This window comes from Ictidomys tridecemlineatus, chromosome 8, assembly GCF_052094955.1.
Source record: "Ictidomys tridecemlineatus isolate mIctTri1 chromosome 8, mIctTri1.hap1, whole genome shotgun sequence".
NCBI lineage: Eukaryota > Metazoa > Chordata > Mammalia > Rodentia > Sciuridae > Ictidomys > Ictidomys tridecemlineatus.
Genome location: NC_135484.1, coordinates 156795208 through 156820127, shown reverse-complemented (window position 1 = coordinate 156820127; position 24920 = coordinate 156795208). Strand labels below are relative to the sequence as shown.

The window sequence follows — 24920 nt, the reverse complement described above, 5'->3', positions numbered from 1 at the left end:
TAGTAATTTGTGCAATATTCTTGAGCAGATTTTCTTCCACAACAAATCATGTCCCATTAACCTGCATCTTGTCTTTCCAACTTTCTATTAGTATCAGTAGTCAGCCCAATAAACAACGCTTCCTCTGCATTCTCCACAATATAGCTCTTCCAAAGTGAATTCAAGCTTATTCTATGAAATCTCATTCTCACCCATTTTAAAACAGAGGAGTAAGTAAAGTAAATGAAACAATGTTTTAGATTTACAACTGCTCTCTGTTATCCAGTTTTGTCCCATGGCTTCAGTTAATATTCTTTGTATTTGCATTCTTAAGTTTCCAATGTTTCATTAGCTTTGGAAATTGTTTAAATCTGCTTTCTTTCTTCTGTATTTAACATTTATGCTAGAATTGCTTCCGATTTTTATGAACATGTTGTATTCTATTTTTCTTGGCCTGTCTCTAACATTTACATTTGCAGGTCACTTTTTCTTTTCAAGACATACATTATCCTCTGACTTTTGTTCCCATAATGTTCACTGCTGTAATCCAAAGTGCCACCACTACTTTCTGCAATGGCTTTGTAACTGGTCTCCTTTCCATTACATGAAACCACTGTTTTATAATTTTTTCCTAAAATTGCTGGATAAAGTTCTTTATACCCAACATCTCAGAATGCCTCCTATCTCTTCAAAAGCCACTTGGATATGTGTACCATTCTTAGTTTAAAACTAAGCAAGTGTTCTGAGTTCCCCCTGCCTCTGGAAGGTGATTATGTCAATAAGTCCTTTCCAAAAAGGTCTTCTAGCAACCTGTTGTTGACATTTATACACTGAGAGAATTTCTAGCTTTTCTCTCAAGAATGCATAGTAGATTTAGTGATTCACTTCTAAAGAACAGTAAGTTGTGAAAGAAGAGTGGATAGTTTATAAGACTGGGTTATAAAAGGCAAAACATACCAATAGTCCACTTCTTCCCATAGCCTCCAATTTGCACTAGAATTCTCTTCTTTTACCTTAACGTTAAATATAAATCATGCTGTATTAATATGAAAATAGATTAATGGTCTGTAAGTATAGTTTATGCAATTAACACATACAATCTACTAAAATATGATCACCAAAGTAATGTAATGTATTTATTAAGAAAACTAAGAAAGGTCAGCCTTGAAAACTTAAAGTTAAATTTAAAACTTAAAGTCAAATTTAATTCTTGCATTTCTCTGTCTTTGTGTGTGTGTGTGTGTGTATTCTCAATTTCACAGGGCTGGGAATTAAACCCAAGTCTCACACATGCTAGACAGGTATTCTACCAATGAGGTAAATATCCAGCCCTTTTAAAACCTTGAGACAGGGTCTGAGCTTGAACTTGAACTGGCAATCCACCTTGCTCAGCCTCCTGATAACTGGGAGTATAGGAATGTGCCCCCCACAATGTGTCTCAGTTTTAAAAAATTTGTTTTAATTCGTTAAATGTGACTAATTATTAACTATTTTTTAACTTTTAATAATTAATGTGTGAAATCATATATAAAAATAACCTCATTAATATTGATTTATATGAACAAGCATACTAAAAAGTCCCTGTAAGTGAAAGTTGAATTTTCTGCTTCTCTTGGCTAGTTGGTTCCTAGTAAGTGGCAGGCCTCAGCAGCCAAGGTGCTCTTGATAGTGGACTCTACTCACTGGCATTCCAGCAGACCACAGAAGCTCACCACCAACTTTTTTCCCCAGGAGTCCCAGCTTCTGAATTTACAAGATGCAAACTACCTCCAAGCATTTCACAACAATTCTCCAGTTGAGTGTGCTCAGCTAGTGGTATGTATACCTGTTGGGTCAATGCTGTTGGTTCATGTTTATGCTAACAAGGGTTTGGACATTGGTGGAAACTTAAGAATTGCTCATGGCCCCACGCCCCCTGAGGGAAAAGCAGAAGCCAGGGCAGAGAACTTGTGCTTATCCAACAGCGAGTCCTCCAGTCCACGCTGCAGCTGGGGGGGGGGGAGGTGGGGGGAGCGGTGGAGGAGAGGTGGGGGGGAGGAGGTGGAGGAGAGGAGGTGGAGGGGAGGAGCCGGGGGAGGAGCCGCGGCCGCCTCCCAGAAGGAGCAGCCGAAATGGAGCCAGAGTAGCCAGAAGAGCTGGAGCAGCTGGAGGAGCCAGAGTAGCTACCGCTGCATTCCAGAAGGAGCGGCCATGTGTCTAAGACAAAGCTGCAGCTGGAGCACGGGAGCCCTTGGAGCGCAGGTACCGCTGCGGAGCAGGAGCTAAAGCCGCCGCCGCCAGGAAAAGGGAGCCACCAGAGCACGCAAGCATTGAAGTGCGGGAGCCGCCGCCACCTGCTGCCACGGCGGCCCCCAAAGCCTTGAATTCGCTCCAATGCAGGAGGCGACTTTGCTGCTGGAGTGTAGGAGCCAATGACGCTGCCACCAGAGTGCGGGACCCAACATCACCTGGTTGGTGGCGTCCAGAATTCAGGATCCCACAGTGCCGCCAGCAGAGGACCAGAGATGTCGGAGGGCAGGAGCCAAGGCTGTTGCAGCTGGAAGGCAGGAGCTGCTGCCTCCAGAGCTCAGAGCCGCCCCCATGGGACCCAGCCCAAGGACCCAAGCTGGGAGCCCCTAGGGAAAGGTGCAGGCACCGTGTGGGTCGGAGGACTGCAGCTTCTGGGGAGGTCCTCTTGAGCGAAGGGAGTCGCCACATTGGAGGAGGTCTGACCCAGGGTGGGCGTCTTTCTCTGCTGGAAGTGTGACTGTGAGTCCCGGGGTTGCGGGGCTGGAGGTAAGCGGTACCTCTGGTGTTTTAAGGAGTGTGTAGGGGTAGCTGCAGCATGAGGATCCCTCAGGTGGGGGCATACCTTGCGGTGTCTGGGTGGGATCCCATTTTGTGGAGGGACAGGTCTCAGTGAGGAGATCTTAAAGGAGAGTCAAGCTCCTGGGGACAGGAAGGCCTGTTGTGGGGGGTGATGTGGAAAGAGGATGCCCAAGGGAGCCCAGCCTTCAGCAAAAAGGAGAGGCTCAATTTGGGGCCACGAAGACTTCCTCCCACAACCCAACATTCTCATTCCTGGGAGACAACTCTAGGAGTCTGAGGGCCCCTTCACTTAGCGTTCCAGGCCAGAGGGTATGGACTGCTCCTTTGGCATATGGGTCTCCTCACCCCTGGCTTTCTTTCTATGACAGGAAGATGGCAGGTTTTTGCTTGCACTCTCCCTTGGGCCAACCTCGAGCTTATTCAGGCCTCTGGATTCATAGCTCAGTCCAGGTCCCTGTAGAGGTTGGGGATGTTTACGGTTGTGGAGATAAGGATAGCATTTCCATGTCTGGACTGTGAATGTGTGGGTCCATGAATATGGCTGTGTGTGCATGAGTATATGTGACTGGAGTATGTGCATATGAGAATGTGTGTGCACCTGTCTGGAGATGTCCAAGTGTATATCTAGGTATTGTGTGTATGTGTATCTGTGTGCATGAACAGTTTTTGTGAGTCTGTACTTGTATGACACGTGAGTTCGTGGGAGTGAATAAGGCTATGACTGTGTGTGTGCTTGTGTGGTCACTGTGTATTACCCTTCCCTTGTCAGTGCCGCCATCACTCAGCCTGGTGCCACATTGCAGCTATGTTTGCATCTTGCAAGTTTTCAGCCCAAGATAAAGGGAATACAAAATAAAAGACACAGAATAGAGAAGTAAACAAAAGGCAGAGGGCAGAGTGTGGGGTAAAGGTGTGAACAGAAAGGGCCAGAGCATGCTCTTCCCAGCCCTGAGTGCTTCCATTTGGGAGGGTGCTGCAGCCACTGCCCAGAGGCAGCATATGACATGAGGCCACAGCTGCCTGCTGTCAGAGCACTCTTGGAGCTGGGGGTGTGCACATAGGGGCAAGTTGGTGCCATCTTGGATTCTGAGTTCTTCTTTGATTTGCAAAGGTGGTAGTAGCGCCTCTGTAAAGACAGGTGATGCACAGAGGTGTAGCTTCCAGCAGGAAGGACAGTGGCTAGCTGAACATGACCAAGAGATGGTGGAGCACATGACCTCAGCATTTTTGACAAGGCACACAGTACCTGTGTGAAGGCCACCTGGAGCTCACCTGCCAGGTAAGGGCTGCACTAATTACCTGATGCTCAGTCAAGTGAGTGGCAGTAGTGGATGACCTGGTTCTAAAGCTCCTTGCTAAAGGAGGAAAATATTTTAAGTGCTATAGGAAATGTTTTTGCTAGAGGAGTTGAAAGAAGGAAATTTGGAGGGAACAAAAGCGGTTGTTCTGTCAATTTGGGACCAGGGTCGGTTTGAACCTGAGAAGGCTGTCTGCTGCCTACAAGATTAGAAAATCCTCATGCTTGCTAACATTGAAAGAGATTGGCATGCCCACATTTTACCATTGTTTTCCTTTTCTATAGTTTATGTTCACTTAAATAGCTTAATTCTAATCTAATTACTAATGTAAAAAAGCACAAGGTACAGCTAAGAGATTGCATTAGGAAACTTTAATATTTAACATGGGTTTTAAAAAAAATTCTATTTATCCAAAACCTGATTTATTTTGTGTAATGCCTTAAAGTCTGATGATTGATGTTGGTGGTGTGTTATACATGAGCGTCTTCTATAGTATTTTTGGTAATTTTGAAACATTCAGAGTTAACATATTGGTCAGAAAATGAGTCTGTCAATCAAGACTTTTATATTGTAGTTGTATGTCAATATTAATAAGTTTGATATTGCATCTTTTAACCAAGTTCAAATTCTTGCAGATTATACTTTGAGCAATTATTTATCTGCAGCAGATGGAAAAAAATATTCTATATGTTACTATTTTAGAAATGTATGTTAAGTAAAAGTATACTGAAATGCATTGAGAAGTCTATCCAAGATTTTTTAGAATTTTACAAAATCTTGTCAAATTCTTAAAGTGTAGCTTTAAAAACAAATTTTATGAGATATAACAAAACATTCTTTTAAAGTACTAGTCACAATCCTTTTATTTTGGTAGATGAAAGAGTGAAGGAAAGCTGGCACTTTTTAAAAAATAAAATTGGTGCAAGAAAATCTTTTGAGTAAAAAAAATATATAAAAATCTCATATATATATATATATATATATATATATATATATATATAGAGAGAGAGAGAGAGAGAGAGAGAGAGGGGGGGGGGGAAAGTGTTCACTTTAAAATATTTTCCAGATGGAAAAAATGCAAGAATTTTTCCTGCTTTATGTAAATTTTTGGTCTTGTGAGTTGCCAGTTTTAACTTGTTTTTGTTTTATGTGAGATTCAGATACACAGTGATATCTATATGGTTCTTTGAAAGGCTTTCAGTTGCTGAGGAAGTGTATTTATGCTTTCGGTTCAAAAGAACTTATTCCCTGGAAAGCACTGAAAAAAAAATGAGGACATTTCAGAATTATTTTCAGATTATTTTTCATATTCCTTTTTGATACTATAGGTTATTTTATTTGTTATAGGTGTTAAGTACTTTTTTATGAAGTAAAAATTTAGACTATATTTGGAAAAAATACCTAGCTATATCTGATATTTAAAAGATGTTTTGTCAAAAGCATAAATTAACAAAGGTGACAAGTTAATGGAGGTGGACAAGTTAATTGAACTCTTTCGCATTATTTGATAAAATAGCATACGTTTGCTGACTTTAGGAATCATGGCTGGTGAGAAATCACTAAAGATTCACCAGAGGCGACTTTATCATAAACAAAATCTACTAAAATCTGCAAGTTCGAATTCATAATGGTTATAAATGTTTCTAGTATTCATACTGTCCAAAAGTTGCAAATCACATCTCCAATAGCAGCTGATTTGTTGGTTTTTAGGGATGGTTAAATATATGCCCATATTTTATTAATTCATACTATCCACAAGTCCAGATACAATGTAATAAAACATTTTCAGTAAATCACTTTCTTCCTTTTAAGTATTTACCTCTTTGACCTGGTCAAATTAGTGAACTGATTTAGAAGATAAAATCTAGAAAATACCACAGGTCTTACAATGTCAAATATTGATCATTGGTGGTACACATAGGTAGCTTTTGTTTTTGTTTTATGGAAAAATATGTTAGAAGTGTTGATGGGAGGCTAAAGTATTTGATTCAAATCAACCTATATATTTTTAAGTTCTACATATTTTTAATTTCTTTACAAATATTTTAATACTTATTGTTAAGTACATATACACCAAGAGAAAATATTAAATAAAGGGAAACACTTGCTTGGGGAGTTTAAATTAACTTAAAAAAACAAACTATATATATATAGTGTAGTTTTTGACTATTTTAGATCATAGTTCATTGCCTCACTTGGCATGAAATAAAAACATCATATTTAACATGTTCCTATCAGTATTTCTTTATATTTTATAAACATCCTACATGCAAAATTGGTATTAACATAAAATTTCACTCAAAAATTATAAAGACTAAGTTAGATTACCAACTCAAGTAGTGTATGTGCTCTCACAACTGTTTGACTGCCAAACATAGGTTAAAAAAATTTCTTACGTAAACTCTTTGCATTGTAATGAAATAAATTCTGACTGCTTGAAAAGTCATGATCTACTGGAAATTTGCCTGTAAAATAATTCGTAAACATTAAATATTTTGAATATAGGATTCTTCACAATTGATATAAATAATTTTGTATGTACATTTTATAACATCAGTGTTGGTTTTTAATGTTTATCATTATTTTCTGTGATATGTCTAATACATATTTGGTGATTTTTATTAAAGTATTGGGTACTTTCTCCAAGACTGTGAAATGTCAATATAAAGTGTACTTGATTGTATTAAAAATGTGTTGCAGGAATTGAGCAAGCAAAGAAAAATATAAAGGCTTTTTATGGTCTTTTTCTAAACCTAGTGTAGGTTCTGCTTATCTGTAGCTCTTTATTGATACTATAGATAAGATGGTGCTGCTATGTTAGTGAAAGATAAAATACAAAACATTTCACTTACTTCAAAACTTGAACAGAAAGGCTATTTCATTTTTTTGTTTATGCATTTAAAGTCCAAGTTTGTTTTCTCTTTTTTAAAATCCTGAGTGACACTTGAAATGTCTCAACAATTTTCAGACTTCTTGATGATGGACTATTTGAGGCAATTTTAAGGAAAATCTGTTTTATAGGTAGCATAAAACACTTGTAAGATTGTGTCTCTAGCACAATTTGTGATACAGGAGGAGTATCTTAAAGACAAAAGACTTAGGATAATACAGACCTTACTGGGTAGATATAATCTACTTTCAACTTTAGATTTGAACACTTGCAGTGTGCTATATCATAAATGTGGATTTCTTAAGAGATTTTCTTACTAGAAATCAAATCCTTGGTGACACACATTTGTGTTTCAACAGTGGCCATAGCCTGAGGGAGAATCTCCTGATCATTGTAAACTGCAATAGTAAAGACTCTGTTTTTGACAGGTGCAAACCATAAAAATTACCCTGTCATCTTTCCTAACTTAATAAAGCTTAAAGACCAATCATATCTAAGTTGTCTTTTGGTGTTTTAATATTTACCATTTTAAAACAGAAAATGGTTCCTTTGGGCCAATTTTATGGGGTTAATGCATTGTCAGATTCTAAGAACTCACTTAAATAAACAAGATTAGCACTAGCAATCTTATTATTTTTTTTTCACAAGCAGTAATTCTGACAATAATAGTATGTCTATCAGTTAGGTAAGAACTAGCCAGTGCAGTACCACTGTGAATTCTAGCAAGAAAGATAATGTGAGATGTTTTGGTTTTATGTTTCTCAAGCTAAAAGACAAAGGAGTGTTAGTGAACTAAACTTGGACTCCTTTAGCCCTGACACTTGTATTCAGTGAACTTCCAGTATACAATTATTTGATTTAATATCTAAACTATATTTTCATATAAATGCCAATAGCACACTATTTTATAGTAATTGCTTTCAATTATTTCATCAATAAAGCTAAGTCCCTAGATATCCTGGGAAAAAATTGTGTATACTTTATAAATTCTTGTTTGTGGATGATTCAAAAGATAGACATTATAAAACTGTGTTTTCTAATTTTTACATTTTATTCTCATAAGATTGTCTTTTTTCTAATTTATTGAATATATCAAGATTTGTTTACAAAAACTTATCTAGTAAAATATTTTTTTTAAATTGATAATTTCAAATTAGAAAGAATGTCTAGTTTCTCTCACAGTCACCACAAACGTTTACTTGTGAGTCTGTTTAATCTGTTTTTACTACATATGCACACTCTAATAAAATCGTGTCAAGAAATAACATAGCTAACACCTATGAACAATTTTTTGGCAGTCTGTAACTTTTGTAGCATGTCCTTTGGGAATGTACCTTGTCTGCACTTCCACATAGGCTAATTTGTCATTTACTAATGGAAAAAAATCATAGAGATACAAGTGTACTTTGAAATCATTTGGAGAACTTATACCCCCTTGAATTAATAAAGGAGTTGCTTTGTGATACCTCTCAGAGATAGCAATACATGTCCGGCTTGAACATGGAAAGTGACAAGAGTACACTACCTCACCAAGATAGCAACTTTAATTCATGAACATCTCTTCTTTTGTTGAGCAAAATTAATTCTTTCTATTTTTTTTAAATCTCCTGATACCAATGTGGCTATATAGAATTTTTTTCTCTATTACATTTGAGCTTGAAAATCTCATGTGCCTTGGTTTCCAAACCCTATACTCTCCCACTTCCCCTCACCTAAATAGTTTTTCCATGTTAATCTTTATGTGTGGTACGCATCTGAATGTGATCCACTTTACGGTCTTACTATGAAAAGATATCTCTCTCTTTTAAACAGATGTTCTGCTTGTCTAAAAGATTTCAGGATTATACTATTTTTAATATGGAATTTACACTTGTCTTTTATGAATTTAGATTTTGCACACTTCTCTTTTTGAGGTTTATGATTGGTTAACTTGCTCCTTGCTGTCAGTGTTCATTCTTTCAGCTGCTTAAGATTTTCTAATCTAAGGAAGCCTGGCATGTGCAAGTACAAGTTAAAAATGTTGTCTTCAGCCCTATTGCATATACATTTTTAAACATTTATCTATCTATCTATCTATCTATCTATCTATTTATTTATATGTGTACTGTGGATTGAACCCAGTGCCTCACACATGAGCAGCGAGTGCACTACCACTGATCTACAACCCTAGCACACATATATTTTAAAGACCTCTTGACACCATTTAATGTAATTGAAAAACACTATCAAACAACAAAAACAACAAAACACTATTAAACAAATCTTAAAAATAGCTAGTGTTCTTGTTGCTTTTAGATAGTTTGAATAATTTTGCTCATCAATAATTTATGTAGATTCATTATTTTTATGCTTAAATGAGTCTTGCTTCTACATAGCCTCCCACTTTTCCAAACACCACACCCTTCTCCCAGAGGGAAGAAATGCATAATTGCAAATTTTCATACCACAATGGGAAATCCAGAATTACTGAGAATTCCAAGCATTCAACTTGACATTTAGCATATTTAGGTGAGACCTATGTAGAGCCATATTTGGGGCAGGATTAGGAATAAGAAAGAACTTAGTTATTTGTGTCAATATCTTTATTGCAGGTGAAGAGTTAAGAATTATATGCATTGTGCATTATGTTTAAAATTGAAGTGGCAGCCATAGTGTATTGTGATGTATTGTATTATAGATCTTCAAATCTGTGAGAAATAGGTGGTATAAATCTGATATTATTGGGGAATCCATACATAAAGGTGTTCCTGAGTAATTAAGTTTCAAAAGTACTCAATGCATTTCCAATCACCTTGAAAGTTGAAAATATCATAAGTCAAAAATGCATTTAGTACACCTACTCAACAGTCCAGCCTACCAATGCAGTACAATGTAGAATGTTGGTTGTTTATTCTTATGACGATGTTGTTCACTGGGATTTGTACTTTTGCTGCCACTGGACAAAAAGTTTATCATACCACATATGATTAATCTTGGAAAAGGATAAAATTCAGGATTGGAAGTTTGTTTATTACTGAATGCATATCACTTTCACACTAATGTAAAGTTTAAAAACAAGTCAAACTATCATTATGTCAGTGCCCATATATATATTAAATTTTTTTTTTGAGCACCAGGGATTAAACTCAGGGAATTTGAACACTGAGCCACAACCCCAGCACCTGTCTTTTTAAAAATATTTTTTAGTTGTTGGACATTCATTTATTTATTTGTATGTGGTGCTGAGAATTGAATCCAGTGCCTCACACATGCTAGGCAAGCATACTACCACTGAATCACAACCCCAGCCCCCCAGCCCTATCTTAGATTTTATTTAGAGACAAAGCTTCACTGATTTGCTTAGTGCCTCACTTTTGCTGAGGCTGGCTTTGAACTCAAGATCCTCCTGCCTCAGCCTCCAGAACAACAGGGATTAGAAGTGCATGCCACTGCATTCAGCTTATATTAAGTTTAAAATGTTCAGCAGTTACTCACTATTATATATCAGGCATAATTCTTGTGAGTATGAGGAATATAGACTTGCATCCATTCAGAAAGACTCTTATTCATCTCCCATACAATTTTTATTCATAAATAGTTATATTGTTTATTTTATTGTTGTGAAAATCTACAACCAAGAAATATAAGTTAAATTAAATTTTGTTTATTGTAATTTTAGTATGGATGATGGATATAAGGGCAATGAAAACATTACAGAAGAAAAACATATCTGGAATAAATGAGGAGAAATAAGTTGGAGATAAGTACCAAATTTCAAAGTAAATATCATACAGCATGGAAAATGAAGTTTATGCTTTAAACTTAATGGTATTCTTTTGAACAAAGATAGAACAGCATGCTTAATGTTGGACAAGGAACAATTTATTATTTAGAGGCTTTATATCATATAAGGGTTTACATATTGATTTCCAAAAAAGCAATAAATTGGTCCCAGACCACAGGATGAAGTCTTACTTTAAAAGAAAATGATTTTGCTTCCACTTAACACTGAAATATTTTTTGCTGGAATAACTTTCTTCGATGAAGGTACCTATTATTCTTATCCACTTTTTTTACATTTATCATATGCTAAGACAAGAACATAGCCAACTTGTTTTGAGAGTGTTTCTTAGAATATTGGTTGAGAAGTGAAAAAAAAATCCTTCAAGAAGGAAAATGTAAATAAAACTAATTTAAAACTTTATATCATGTATCAGATACTCTCAATTTCACATGAGAAATATTTTAATTTAAAAATTTGCTGGTTTAGCTTAGTTAAATATAATACTATTAATGAGTGCCACTGTGAAAGTGCTAAGCACCTTGCATGATGTTTTCCCAAAACTCTATAAAATAACGTCTTCCTCCTGTTTACACATAAGTACATCCAGGATCAGAAAAGTTAGTTAACTTGCTCAGTTCAATGTATCAAGTAATAAGTGAAGTCTACATTCAAACTCAGGGACACCTGATTTCAAAGCACTTAACTTCTCTAATTCATTTTTATTTTCATTTGTATGGATTTTTGGCTATTTTATGCTATTGGTTAGGTAATATTTTACTAGGGATAGAAGAAACAGAAAGATGATAGATGTGAAAGCTCTTTTGGATTAAGTGGTGGTAGTACAGGAAGAAATTGGACATCTTGTATGCTGTCAAGTGGTGGAGTTTTAGGGAAATATTGGGAAATTTTTGTTTACTTGCTGATATAACATTGGTATGACCTTCTGATGTTTTCATACTTTCTTAAAGCATTATTCCACCTTCATTGGTTACCTTCATGTTTCCCTCATGTCAATCATCCACCATGGACATAGCTGGAGCTGCTGTGCTCCTTTCAGCACATCCCCACTCAGTATGTTTAGTACTTTCTTGTGACACTATTATCTCATTGCTTAACTGTGTGCAAGAAATCAAAGGAAAAAAACTCTCAATTTAGTAGTTTTTTTTTTATTGCTGCCCTAGCAATTTATTGCAAATGAATGGCTAAAAGATCACAAATGTATTACATTTTTTAGTCATAAGTCTGGTGTTGGTCTCAGCAGTCTAAAATCAACATGTCTGCAGGGCTGAGACTGAATAGGGGAATCTGTTTTCTGCTCATTACTATCATTGACCACATTCAGTGCTCTCTGACTGTAGTACTGAGGTCCCTTTCTTCTTGCTAACTGTAAGCTGAGGAACAGTCTCAGCTTCCAGAAGCAGTCTGCATTCCTTGGCTTGTGGTTCTCTTCTTCCTTCTTTAAAGCCAATAACAGCTCAATAAATCCTTTTCAGATTTTCTTCTGACCCATTCTTCTTTCACTTTTATGGATTCAGGTGATTAGATGGATCCATTTGTATGACATAAGGTACTCTCCCCAAATCAAGATCCTTAACCTTAATCAAATATGCAATATCTCCTTTGCCATGTAACAACATATCCATAGTTTCCTGGGATTAATATATGGGTATCTTTGGGAGGCCATTATTCTGTTTAATGCATCTTCATCAAACACAATCATTTTAGGCTTACACAAGCACTTTAAGAAATTGTTCCAATTAATCGAAGCAGTTCTATAAATTTTACTTTCTTATAATTAAACTGTATTTATTAATCTCTTGGCCTCTAGTTTTGTTCTTGCAAATCACAGTAGTTTATTAAAAAGGCATTTCTCAAACCCTTGCAACAATGATTTCCTGGAAAACCTTTTATTAGTTCATTGAAGTTATACATAATATTAGAGTTAATTTTGACATAAAGATAGAAGCATGGAATATAATTTGCTCCAGTGCAGTCCACAGAATTTCCCTTTCCCTCCCTTCCTTTCTCCCTCTTTTCCCTTTCCTCTACTGCATGGGATCTTTTTTCTATTTATTTATAGTTGTTTTTTAAAAGTTTTAAATCCTTGTAAATATATATAAAGGTGATATGATCCAAGTCTTTTTAAGTTAATAAGTTGTAGTACCACATTTTTAATATAATCATGGAATTCTTTTTCTTAATACACTGTGGTATGTTCACATATGTACATAGGATAGTTTGGTCAGCTTCATTCCACCATTCTTTTCTTTTTCTGTCTTTCCTCTTCCTCTCTCCCTCAATCCCTTTCCTCTACTCTACTGATCTCTCTTGTATTTTACTGGTACTCCCCCATCACTTTTACTTTTTTGAGGGGGTAGGAGTACCAGGGATTGAACCCAGGGGCACTTAAACCTTGAGCCACATCCTCAGCCCTTTATACATTTTAGTTTGAGACAGGGTCTCACTGAGTTGCTTAGGGACCCGCTAAGTTGCTGAGGCTGGCTTTGATCTTGTGATCATACTGCCTGGGTCTCCTGAGCTGCTGAGAGTAAAGGCATGCACCACTTGTTCCCAGGAAGTACATTGATTTTGCATAATCACATAAAATGCAGATATAAGTAAATACTATGATGCTAGTCATTAAAAAGCGGTTTCTTATTTCTTTGCTTTTTAAAATGTAGATTGTTTTATGATAATTTGTATGATCCACATCTTTTTTAAGTTAATAATTAGTAGTGTCACATTTTTAATAAAATTATGGAATTCTTTTTCTTAATAAAATTTGATTTAAAAAATAGAATTTAAAATGACTCCATTGACATCAGAACTGTCAGAAAATACAAAAGTGGGCTGGGGATGTGGCTCAAGCGGTAACACACTTGCCTGGCATGCGCAGGGCACTGGGTTCGATCCTCAGCACCACATAAAAATAAAATAAAAGATGTTGTGTTCACCAAAACTGAAAAATAAATATTAAAAAGAATTCTCTCTCTCTCTTCTCTCTCTCTCTCTCTCTCAAAAAAAAAAGTATAAAAGTGAGTGCATAATATAAGTTGGTCAGTGTTAATTACATTGAACAATTGAAGGACTCAGCTGAGTGTAGTGGAACACACAAGTTATCCTAGTGACTCAGGAGTTAGGAAGATCAAAGTTTAAGGCCTACCTCAGCAACTTAGTGAGTCCCTGTGTCAAAATAAAGATGGATGGTGGTGATGGGGATGTAGCTCAATGATAGAGTACCCCTCTCTACACTTTTGGTTTTTATCTTAAAACATTTTCAGTTTGTTCAAAGGAGTTCAAAATCACATAAAATATAAAGGCTGCTATGTAAATTACAATAGCCAAATTATGGAAGCAGCACAGGTGCCCATCAATGGAAGAATGGTTAAAAATATATAGTATATATACACAATAGAATTCTTTTCAACCATACAGAAAAATGAAATTATGATATTTGTTGGCAAAGGAATGGAACTGGAGAACATCAGGCTCAACAAAATAAGCCAGACTCATGAAGTCAAGTGTTGGATATTTTCTTTTATGATGAGCTAGAGAGAGGAAAAAAGGAATTAGAAAAGAGGGATATTATGAAAATAGAAGTGAGACCAATAGATTAAGGTTCTTAAGAGGGAGGGAGAAGGAGAGAGTATGGGGAAATACTGGTGAACAAAATCTACAAAATTTTGCTTTGTTTGTATAAATGTACCACAGTAAGGGCTGGAGTTGTGGCTCAGTGGTAGAGCACTTGCCTAGCACGTGGAAGGCATTGGGTTCCAGCCTCAGTACCACATAAAAATAAAGAAATAAAATAAGAGTATTTTTAAAAGGTATCATAGTAAATCCTGCATGTATACATGAAATTGCTACATTATATATGCATATATAATGCCTATATATATTTATAATGTATTGATTTAAATAATGATAGAAGGGACATCAATAGGGGAGAGCAAGCAGATCAGGGGTACTTGGGAATGAGATTGATCAATTTATGAAAGTATGAATGTGGCATGATGAATTCCACTATTATAAATAATTATAATGCATCAATAAATAATTTTAAAGAAACAAAGGCCACCATAAAATCATACTTTACAACTGGAAGGTCCTCACATGTCTCTGTAAAGTCAAATGGCATAAATTGTTGAGAACCCTTTAAAAATCTTCATATGTGTCAGTTTAAAAATAAATTTATTTTAATTTGAAAATAAAAGAAATTCAATAACCTTAAAAATATTGCAGAATTAGGGGCTGGGGTATTGCTTAGAGGTACAGTGCTCACCTAGCATTTGTGAGACACTGGGTTCAATCCTCAGCACCACATAAAAATAAAATACAATATTGTGTCCACCTATAACTAAAAAATAAATTATTAATTTAAAAAACATTGGCTTTTTAAAAAATTATACAATTAGGTAACAGTGGCAGACAACTATGTGGTTTTTGGCTTTGCTAATGCTGTTCAGTACTTGGTCTTTGGCAGATGAGTGGGGAGAATATTAAAATTTGGGTTGTTACTTAGTTAAAGTTGAATAAAATAGGAGCTGTAAAATAACAAGTGATGAGCGACTGTGCTACTGTTGTTGAGCTTTAAACCTGATTCACCAGGAAGTGACTGTAGCCTTAAAAGTGGCATTTCTAAACTTGGAGTTGAATGTAGGAAAGTTCTGAACTCAGTTTGCATTACCTACCTCCAAACACTGTTTCTAATTGTGGAAAGTGCATGGGTTGATTACAATTGAAAAAAGTTCAAATACTGTATTTTTGAGCACCAAGTTTAAGAACCAAACATGAGGAGAATGATGGATGGAGTGGAAGCTGAGTCTAGGGTATGTGGACAGTTGTGCTCAACTAGTGCTTATGCTCTCCCTCAGTCTCTTCTCTCCCTTCTTCCTTCCCACATTTAAATTCCTCACTGCAGGTGTTTCAAAACTTTTAGATGTTATTTTTAATCATGATTTCTTGTATCATATCCTATTTTAAATTTTTATTTTTCTGGTTTAAAAAATGGAGTGTTTCACTGATCAGTAAGACCTTGAAATCTTGAAAAGTTCATAATAATCTTGTTAAGAGTTCCTTGAATCCCAAGAGCTCAAAGAGACTTTAGAAACCACTTTTTTTAGTTGTATCATGTACTTTGAAATACCTCATCACTTTTCCTCCACGTAGGTACAATCTTCGTTTATATTTTCTTAGTTTATATTTTCTTAAAAAACCTTCTATTGCATCAACTGTATTACAAATTAATGTTAAATATCAGTTTACTGTAAGATTCAACTATGTCTCTCTTCAAGGTGTGATTACATCAGAACTTTCCTCATGTTCTATGGTGAAACATGTTCCTAAATAATAGGTTGATCTAGGTAAAGATACAAAATATTCAAAATGGAAATTTGAAAATTCTGTGGATGGAATAGGTTGCTAATAGATGATACAGTAGATAATTCCTTAGCATCACCTGGATTAATCATTTTTTTATTTATTATTGACATTTTTCCTACAGAGAGGATGTGTGCCTAATCATTTCTGAATGATTCACAGATAAACAGAAATATGGGTAACTGGAACCAAAATTTTGGTCTTAAGCAGACCAGAGACCTGGCTCATTAACATATTTTTCATAGATATGTTGCTGAAGTATATAAATAGATGCAATTAAACACTGCTTTTTTTGGGAATCATCATGAATTTTGTCTATCTTTAATGTAAGTGTAGTTGCAGTTTATTTTTTGAATCATATTTACTGTTTGATTGCTGATCCAAACTTACAGATAGCCTGATCCAGAAGAAAATAATCCTTTAATACTATAGTTAAGGGAAATCTGTGACTTTGTTGCTTAATGTTCTGCCCAAAACCATCAGTAAACTTCTAAGATGGCACACCAAAATGAGTTTTTCTAGTATCATTCCCCTTTCCACTTGGTGGGAATTCTATTTCTTCTTGCTTAAATAAATAAATTTTATTTTCCAAAATTTCTGTGACAAGCATCCAGATACAATTGGTAAAGTGAGAAATTTTGTTTCATCTCAAAATTCCACTTTCAACATAATCAATTATTTTTCCCCCATGTTTCTTAAAAATAGGCTTCCGAAAAAGCATCCTATCATATGGATTCACTTTCATTCTTTCTGGAATCACCCCAGGAACAAAGGACTTTGTTGGAGGTGTTCTCCCAAATGGGTTTCAAGGGTTTTTACATTTGAAATAGGCCTTAATGGTGCTCATTAACAAATCTTCCAGTTAGCCTTGAGGTGTGGTACAATGAAGCCCATTATCCTCATTACAGGGTCATTTCACTATCTATTCTATTTTATACTTATTCACTGTGAACAGAGAAAAACACTACAAACAGATATGTGAACAAAGATCTGGAAAACTAGGGGTTTATTCTCAGACCTATGAAGACCTAAGCTGAAGTTCTGGATTTCAAATTTTTGTTTTGGATTTGAGATAAAGCTTCCCTTTCATTTAAAAAGCTCTGGCGTCCTGAGGAGCATGAGTTCAAAGCCAGTATCAGCAATTTAGTAAGGACCTAAAAATCTCAAAGGAACCCTGTCTGTAAATAAAAATACATAAAAGGGCTGGGGATGTAAATCAGTGGATAAACACTTCTGGGTTGCATTTCTAGTACCAAAAAGAAAACAAAAAACAAAACACAAATCAAAACAAAACAAAAACTCATGACTAACAAGCCCTAAAATCTACAGTCTCTCTCATGCATAAATACATCAAATAGAGTTGGGGTTCTCTCCTGATAATTATCCCAGGCTTCACCACTGGGATAATAATCTGGGGACATGCCAGACTTGTGGCACATGGATGCCCACAAAGGGTTTCAGAAAGAAGCTGAAAACTCCATACAATCATGGAACAAAATGCTCAGGTTGTCAACTGCTGACCTAAGCTTCACTAGACTAGTCAGAGGCGGTGAACCCTGAGCTGCCTTGGAGAGTCCCTCTGGCCCCAGAGTCTGGAGAGAACCATGAGGAGCCCCTAGCCACAATCTCCAGTTTCCACCATTGCCTCTTCCACCAGCTTCAAACAACCTTTCTACCCAGTCCCAGGATAACAAGCACACTTACATTTCCTGGCTTTTAGGTCTCTTAAGGTTTTCCCTGTGATTTGTTTTCAGCTTCTGTGTAGCAAAGAAACCTAGGCTCCTGATCCAGGACAGAAAGACTACAAAAAGATTGAAAGAATGGTGGGCTCCAGACAGGAAGAGAACACAAGATTGTGGAATCCCGCCCCCTAGTCACTGGTCCTGTGAGGATGGACAGTCCTCACCTAAGAGACTGGTTGGAAAAGGCTTCAGCACTTCCCCATTTTCATTGTTGAAAGATTAAGGATCAGAGTTGGGGATATAGCTTAGTCAGTAGAGTGCTTGTTTTGCTTATTTAAGGCCATGGATTCAATTTCCTGCACCACATACACACACACACACACACACACACACACACACACACACACACACACACACATACACACACACACACACACACACACACAGAATAAGTGAAGGATTGTGGGGAATGGGGTTGTAATTAAGTGGTAGAGTGCTTTTCTAGTATGTGTGAGGTACTGGGTTGAACACCCAGCACCATATTAAAAAAACAAACAAACAAACAAACAAACTAATAATGATATTATATCTATCTACAGCAACAAAAAAAAATCAAGAAAAAAGGACTGTGAATTAGACTTGTGTACCCTCACTACTTGTGTACCAATAAATATATATATATATATATATATATATATATATATATATATACATATATATATAGTGTATGTATAACTTGTGCACCCTCACTACTTCTGTACCCATAAACAAACACACACACACACACACACACACACACACATACACACACACACACACACGTCTTCAGAGAGGGTATAAATTTTTCCTGTAATGCTTTTTCAAGTAACATATTATAGGTGTGCTTCACAAACCTAGAATCCCCCAACCCTTCTTATTATTATTATTTTGAGTGGCTGTGAATTGCATTAAATGCCTTGGGTGGAGTTACTTTGAGGGAGAATTTCCTTCCAATAATAGGACCTAACCCAGACAGAAGTGCATTGACACTTATCACTGTATATAAGGTTGAAGCAATTTGTGATAAATATGTATATATTTTCATTTATGGAAATGATATCACAGTTAGTTTAAATTTTTATTTAACTTTTCTATTCTCTGATCTTATGAAAAACAGCTTGAGGTTTAAACTCAGTAGCAATTTCCTTAGGCATCAATGTCCCCATATCTCTCACCCCTAAAAAGAGACTCACAAGTATAATTTTAAAGTTTTTACTATTCAAATTAAAAATGAAAAAAAAAAAAGTCAGGCCCAGTGACATATACCTGTAATCCAAGTGGCTCAGGAGGTGGATGCAGGAGAACTGTGAGTTCAATGTAACCTTCAGCAAAAAGTAAGGCACTAAGAAACTCAGTAAGACCCTGTACTTAAATGAAAAAGAAGGAGGAGGAGGAGGAAAAGAAGGGGAATGAGGAGAAGAAAGTAAGATCTTAAACAAATTGTAACTAAAAACACTATATTCAATATATTATCATGGCTTGACATTATGAATTTATTAATACATACATGCACTTTTGGAAAACCATCTTAATATTCACTATTTACCTGAAGTCTCAGGCATATCTCAGTTTACTGTATCCAAGTTTCACATTGAGAGCTATGGATTCATTGACATCAGCAAGATGAAAGGCCTGAACCACTCATTTTTATGTCCTAGGTGATGGAATACACTTCCTGGACATATTCTCAACAGGGCCAAAGAACAGGAGAGACAGTGCACATTGAGACCACTGGCAGCTGCAACCCAGAACTGTACTAATGTGGGCATTGTTTCTCACTAGATTCTAAGAACAGATTCATTCCCACGTCAGATCCCACATGGTAAACATAAAGAATTGGTGTCCCAGGAGGTGGATGGTGCCAGGTCTTCAGATTTTTCAGTAGCCCAGACTCTACAATATTAATTAAAGGGAAATTTATTTGCAATTTTACCTTGACCCCAGAGGCAGGATTGAGATATTTGGCTTTTATAAATGTGCAATATTCATACCAAATTTATAAGGTACTGGGAGAATACTTTTACAATTAAAGGCATATATGTCTATAAATATTTTTCATAGTTCAATTCAGTTTATTAAGAGAGTCAACAAAATTTTCATGAAGAAAAAATAAATTACTATCTATAAGATGACTGCTGTTTTTCATACAACCTCTGCACATAATGTGATTGAATCCTGGCATCCAGCCTATAGTGAATAAATTAACTAATTATCTGTCACTAGTTAACTCATTCTAAAACTTATTAGCTCATATTTGGGATGGTCGTCAATTTAGGCTTGGTTCACCTGGAATCTTTGCTATGTGATTAGCTGATGGTTAGTAACTTTATTTATTTATTTATTTATTTTAAAAGAGAGAGTGAGAGAGGAGAGAGAGAAAGAGAGAGAATTTTTAATATTTATTTTTTAGTTCTCGGCGGACACAACATCTTTGTTGGTATGTGGTGCTGAGGATCGAACCCGGGCCACATGCATGCCAGGCAAGCGCACTACCGCTTGAGCCACATCCCCAGCCCCGGTTGGTAACTTTAGAGTGTAATCTGGCTGCCAATAAAACACCCTGATATTTTTTCCCAAAATAACTCATGATTAAAAAAGTATTGTGGGCTTGTTCTCATGGAGGTAACAGTGTTCTGAAAGCAAAAACACACACATTCAAATGTTTCTTGACCAGAAACCTGACTAATACTCTTTCATAGCCACAGCATTATATAATCCATAAAAACTAATAAGAGACCATATTCAAAGCTTTGGAAACACATTCTACATTTTTCTAGAGAAGGAGTAAAAGCATATCATCTACTTTCTGTATGTAGATGAAGCTGAAGAATTGTTACATGTTGGCATTTTATGATTATTGTACCTTTTATAATAGATGAGGTTCACATAGGTGTTCAGTGTGAAAGAATATTTGCTAAGTCTCACAACTACTAAGTAACTTTACTGGAATTCAGGTTCAACTCTACCTTATCTCGAAGCCAAAACTCACCTCCTCTAGGCTACATGAGCTATCAATATTTTCATATTCTCTTGGATGTTAGATAGTGACACTTATTCAAAAGAGCAGAATTTTTGTTTCTTTTGTACCAGAGATCTTACCCAGGGGCATTTAAGCACAAAGTCACACCTCCAGCCCCATTTTATTTTATTTTATTTTTTTGTACCAGGGATTGAAGCCAGGGGCACTTGACCCTGGGCCACATCCCCAGCCCTATTTTGTATTACATGTAGAGACAAGAGTCTCACTGAGTTGTCTAGGGAATCACTTTGGCTGAGGGTGACTTTGAATTCGCCATCTTCTTGCCTCATTTTCCCATCCTTCTGGGGTTACGGTTGTGTGCACCTTGCCCAACACAATCGTGGTTATTTTTGTTTGTTTGTTTGTTTGTTTGTTTTTGCTTTATTATTTACTCAGTTGCTGAAGCTGGCCTTGAATGTGAAATCTCCCTGCCTAAATCTCCTGAGTCACTGAAATTATAGAAACACATCACCATACCGGTTCTTTTCAGTTCATACAAAGGCAGAATTGGGATGTCAAACAGAGAGAGAGAGCTCTTAAAAATCACCCCATCTTAAATGGTGTCTTATTTCCTAATATTTAAACATTGGACTTGTTTTGACACATAATGAGGAAATATTATTTTAATCAGGAGTCTGTTCATTCTCATTTTATCTATACAATTTCTTACAGTTCAAAACTTGATTTAATTTGAAAATATAATTCATCCTGTAAAATTTCTGTGCTTTCTCTGCTTTCTGTTAGAACACTGGTTTCAATGCCTGTGCAAAATTATGATGAATTTACAGCTAGACAGAAGTCTATATAATAAAATATTAATAGTATTAATTTTAATCATATTTTTGTTTCATATTTCTAACTTAGTTAGCAATATGAAGAATTGAACTCATAACTCCTCTCCCAGTTCTTTTTCTTCTTTGTTTTATGACAGGGTTTTTCTCAGTTGTCAAGGCTAATCTTAAACTTTTGATTCTTAAGCATCAGAAACCTGTATCACCGGTACTGAAGTGCATGACCCTGTACATGGCTATTTTGTAACATTCTTAAAGTTGCGTATACAAACTCACCCAATGGTGCATTCCTGTAAGTCTAGTTACTCCCAAGGATGAAGTCCTTTCTTTTTTTTTTTTTCTTTTTTTAAATTCATCTAGGTGACTAAGATTCAGATAATTGCTTTGAGAGAGCATACAACACAAGCCTTAAGTCATAGACTAAAGGATCTATTTCTAGTGAATGAAAAAAAAATTTTCAGATATATAATATTGTGTTGCATAATCACAAGACATTTTGTTTGTTAACAGCAGCACAGTGTTGAGTATGTAACATATTTAGTTGCATATGTATTCTAGATGATTAAAATAATATTAGTATGGCTTCAGTACATGTGCTTTCTGAAGTTGCAGCCACAAGGCAACTGACCAATGATCATTTGCATGAATGATGAGCTTGTCTGGGTACCATCTGGAGGTGGCTTTTAGTAATCCTAGGCTGGGATCTTGTGTTCTGGTCACATTAATTTGCAGCATATGTTGTTTTGGTCTGGGGATGCAGAACTCTGGCCTTCTTGCTAAGGGATTATTACAGAAGACTTCAGATGTTTGGATTTCATGATGAGGGATCCTAAAAATGTGGATTGTTGGTCAGGCCCAAGATGGCTATAGATATGCTGTCTTGCTGATGCTTCCAGCAGGTTGGTTTCTATTATGTATTCAAGGTAATAAACACCCTGATTCAGTATATGGATTCAAAGTCATAAATATTTGTTTTTCAGCATGTATTCACTATGTAAAAGTTTTGAATTTGGCCCTCTTTTTATATATAAATCTCCTATATAATGATGCAGGAGGCTATGCCCACCTCTGCATAAGCATGACTACTATGCCTACTGTGCCTGATATATTTCAACTGCTAGAGACCCAACCCTTGCTTCCTGGATCTGATCTGCCACAAAGCAACTGGCATAGTCTTTAGGATCTTTTGCAGGTGAGGGATACCTGAGCCCTGATATATTAGTGGTGATGGTTTGGGGAGCAGGGAGCATATATGGCAATCAAGAAACATATAGCACTCAGTGTCCACAATCCTATTAGAATGTACCTCTATGGAGAGTTAAGATATGATGGGATGCATTTCTTGTAAACTTAAGGAAGGCTTCTGATTGCACTGTGTGTTTACAAGAACCCATCAAGTTTAACTGTCAAGAACTAGATTAAGCAAAGGCCTTAGTCACTGGCTGTGGAAAAAAGTGGCAGGAGTAGTACTGATGACTTGTAGAAATAGCCTTGTAGAAATAGGGCCACAGTATGAGTGATTTCTATTTATGTGACAGAAAAAACTGACACAAAGCTAGATGTGGTGGTTCACACCTGTAATCTCACCTGCTCAGAAGGCTGAGGCAGGAGGAACCCGAGTTCAAAGCCACCCACAGTAAAAGTGAAGTGCTAAGCAACTCAGTGAGACCACACTTCTATATAAAATACAAACCAGGGCTGGGGATATGGCATAGGGGTTAAGTGCCTGAGTCCAATCCCCATTACCAACAAAACAAAACAAAAGAAAACAAATGAACAACAACAAAGAAAAAAAAGCTGACAAAAATGTATAAGAGATTGACACAATTAAAAAATCATAAGACAAACAAGAAGCCTATAAAGCCAGAGCACAATCAGTAGAGGAGGATCTCTGTACTTTGAAAATAACAATCAACTTTCCCCCATAGTGTTGATTGAGTCAGGGAAGGAGAGGGAGGATAAAGGCCAGCAAATCCAGTCAGTGGTGATGCATAAAATGAAACAAGAGCAGCCAATGGCTCCAGTGAACTACTGGCAGGGCCGTCCCAGGTATCCAATTTCATCACATTTTACCAATCAAGTGGAATTTGTGGACTTATGAAAATAAGTTAAACATGGGGAAAGAGACCCCCTGACTCTTTTGTTTTTATGTCTGTATGGTTTAGAGATGAATAGCATTCTGTGTAGTGCCGTGCAAATGGAGAAGTTAGCACTGCTCTATACAACAGAAGTTGTAAAATACTCAATGCCATGAGGTTTTTATAGGGCCAAATGTGACTGAGTGTGTTGCAAGGTGGCAGGGCTTTCAGAGGGCTATGATTTTAGTAGATAGCAAAGGTCATAAACACATTCATTCACTGTATAAACTCAAGGCCATAAACATTTGCTTGAGTTTATGTACTTACTTCGGTAAAGTATTGGCAATATGCCTTCTTTGACCTGCAGTTAAAAAAAAAAATGTTCTATGGAATAATTTAGGGGACTGAGGTCTAGAAGCTAGAGTCTGGCTAGAGACAACTGTTGCCTTCAAATAAAGCAACCCTACTATATCACACCTTCTCCTTACATCTTTTTTAAATTTCTGGAGCCCTAAACCTTGTTTACTGGGTGTCAGCCCCTGCACAGCAGCCAAAGACCTGAAAACAATTTGTAATTTGAGGCTAATACAAATCCTCTGATTTAAAGCAAGTTCCAAGAAAGTATCACTTTTTTTTTTTGTATTTTTGTTGTTGTTGTTGTTGTTATACTCCCAGATGATATTCTTATAGTGAAGATTTGTGTATCATTTGTTTTATAGATCACAAACGTTGCCGTATTTACTTGTCCCTTTCATTTTCTTATGTGGAATTTTATATTTTCAATTTGAAAAACTCTTTTTTTATTATTTTTTTGGACCATGGATTTAACTCAGAGGCACTTGAACTCTGAGTCATATCTGAAGACCAATTTTGTATTTTATTTAGAGACAGATTCTCAATGCATTTCTTAGCACCTCACTCTTGCTGGGACTGGCTTCGAATTCACAATTCTGTTGCCTCAGCCTCCAGAGCCACTGGGATTGCAAGCATGTGCCACTGCACCCAGCTTCAGTTTACAAGAATGTTGTGATACAGATACAATTTTCTGGTTGAAGTATCCATAGCATGTTGCATTATTAATATGTGTGTAATAAAACATATCCATTTTAAAATTTCTTCTCTGATGAGAAATTAAAAATATATTTTGTTTCTTAATTTCTATAATTCAGTTCTCAGCCTTTTTTCTAGTTTACT

At 36.2% G+C, this 24920-nt stretch overlaps 1 protein-coding gene across 1 annotated transcript in view; it reads left to right on the top strand.

The window, feature by feature from the left end:
* Positions 1–2065: 2065 nt before the first annotated feature.
* Positions 2066–24920, top strand: part of LOC101974694 (uncharacterized) — a 70272-nt gene continuing 47417 nt past the window's right edge. Inside the window, exon 1 of the mRNA XM_021734437.3 lies at positions 2066–2754. The gene's annotated coding sequence lies outside the window, so the exon portion shown is untranslated. The remainder of the gene's footprint in view (positions 2755–24920) is intronic.